The sequence below is a fragment of the Mandrillus leucophaeus genome, unplaced genomic scaffold, assembly GCF_000951045.1.
Source record: "Mandrillus leucophaeus isolate KB7577 unplaced genomic scaffold, Mleu.le_1.0 Scaffold190, whole genome shotgun sequence".
NCBI lineage: Eukaryota > Metazoa > Chordata > Mammalia > Primates > Cercopithecidae > Mandrillus > Mandrillus leucophaeus.
In genome coordinates, this window is record NW_012101921.1 from 2,026,173 (window position 1) to 2,028,717 (window position 2,545).

Below are 2,545 nucleotides of genomic sequence, written 5' to 3' on the forward strand. Positions count from 1 at the left end.
CGCGGAGGGGAGCGGCCCCTGACCCGGCCCCCACGTTCTGGGGCGCGTGTCCTGAGAAGGCACCTACATGTAGCACGTCTGGACCCTCTCGAGATGCTGCCCTTAGTGTGGGATGAAAGTCTGGGGAGGAACCCCTTGTCACCGGCAAAAACAGCCTTTCGCGTGGTCTTCGTCTGCATCCTCCTTTTCAAAATATCTTGATTTTCCCCGCGGACCCCTGACCCGGCTGCAGCACCGGCCCTCCGAGCGAGAAGAGCCCCCTGAAGGCTCCGCAGAGCGATCCATCCCGCGCTCTTGTCCGTGCCCAGAGAGTGGGTTCCACTTGGCAGGGATGATTTGAAACTGCTACCAGCAATTCATTCACCTGACACCCGACACCAGCAGTCCAGCCCACCGGAGGCGAGACAGGTGAGTTGTAAGGCGAACCGTGTTAGATGCAAAACAAATATTAGAAAAAAAAAAATAAGGGTGGAGTAGGGTGAGTTGCGGTCATCTGACCACAGGGTAACCTGCCTGGTTAAAGGGAAGGGTTATTCTTTGCCCTCCGCTTTTCATAATTTTGTAAGATTGTCCGGTGCCCGCTAGAGGTCACCAAACGGAGTCCTTTTGCGCTGGTTAAGTGGATTCCTAGTGAAAAGGCAGACAACTGAAAAATGTGAGTGCTGTCTCGCACAAAATAAAATCACTCTGGGTAGCTTCTTAAAGAATGAAAATCTCTGTGAATTGTTTATCCCCAGACTTGGATAATTTATTTTAAGAGCACTTAACGTGATTAAAAGCTCAAAAACGAGTTATTTGCTACTTTAGTATCTACTAAACACTTTGCTATTTAGTATCTATTTTGCTATTTAGTATCTACTAGGTAGATACTGCTACTTTGCTATTTAGTATCTAAGTAGATACTAAACAAGAAAAATATCCGTAAGAAAGTGAGTTTCAAGACAGAACTGGAGGTGCTGTTGGCCATGAGTTGGCACAGAGAAAGGACAAAACATTCCTGGTAGCAAAATCTCGAATGTGGAGGTTTAAAGTCTATAAAAAGTATAATGCACTTGCCCACTGAAACAATGGAGATCTCAACTGCAGCATTTAGATTGAATCCTATAATCTATGGAATCCCTGGAGGTTTTAATAGCAGAAATGGCCTGATGAAAGCTTTATTTCAGGCAGATGCCTTTGCACTTTGGGTCATTCTAAGGAGAAGGTCATTTCAGTAACCCAGGAATGGGATCCCCAACCCCATGTCTGTGAGGATGAAGAAGGGTCTGTTCTGAGAAACGCTGAGACCAAGAACTTTTCCGGTCTTGAAGATGGATTTGTTGTAGGACGTGAGGATGGGGAAAAGTTTGCAGATGTGAGCCAGAGATGAGCCTGGCTTCACACCAAGAGCCAGTTCATCAGGAAGCTGTTAAAAAATACTTTCCAGAAGCATCACAAGCAATAGAAGGCAGAACTACAGTGTCAGGTGTTTGCTCCAACGTTATTATAGGGTTTATTTCCTGTGATCTCTCTGTAAAATCCCTCTACTGTCTGTTGATTGTACCAGTGGAAGAAATATCTCATTTTAAATTAAATTTGAGCTTAGAAAAAAAATTAATTTGATGACAATACAATGTGTGCCTCCTAGGTATATTTTCCTAAGATTTCTTAGATAGGTTTAAATCATTTCATTTGTTTCAAGAGTAATATTTTTATTTGATTTTAATATCATCAACCACTGCTGCAGCAGTAATACCCAAATCATTTTCTTAAACAAAGAAAACAGTGATGCAGAAATGATAGGCTTGTCTCAATATAATCTGGTTTAGAGAGCGTTCTTAAAGCCAATTCTATTCCCTTGTACTTTGAGAAGATAATGTTGTGAATTATTACATCTAAATTCTCTCCTAGACTTGGGATGATATTTAGGCTCTTCATATCTAAACCTTTGGAACGCATTACAATTTAAAGGTAGAATTTTAGAGGTTGAAAGAACCTAGAGGTTTTCTAGTTTCAGAAACTAGGAAAAAAAAAAAAAAAAAGCAAATAATTACTCCCATTTTTTTCTCCCCTCCGAAGTTACAAAGCTTCAGAGATGTGGCTGTAACTTGCCCAAGCTTCCCCAGCAGCAGCATCCTGGCAGAGGCTAGAATCAGGTTTTCTAATGTCGAACTCTGCTCACTCTGTTTCCAGGGCCTGGATTGCTGCCACAACCTTCTGCCTCATCTCTTTGCACTCCAGTTCTTTCCTGTATCTATGAATTCTGACTAAGACCACCAGAGAGCTCTTAGTTCCATCAATTTTCATCAGGGCATTCCCGAGTTCAAAAACCTGAAAGGTGACTGGGTGTGGTAGCTCACGCCTGTAATCCCAGCACTTTGGAAGGCCAAGGCAGACAGATCACCCAAGTTCAGGAGTTCAAGACCAGCTTGGCCAACATGGTGAAACTCGTCTCTACTAAAAATTCAAAAAATTAGCCAGGCATGGTAGCAGGTGCCTGTAATCCCAGCTACTGGGGAGGCTGAGGCAGGAGATTGAGATTGCTTGAACCTGGGAGGCAGATGTT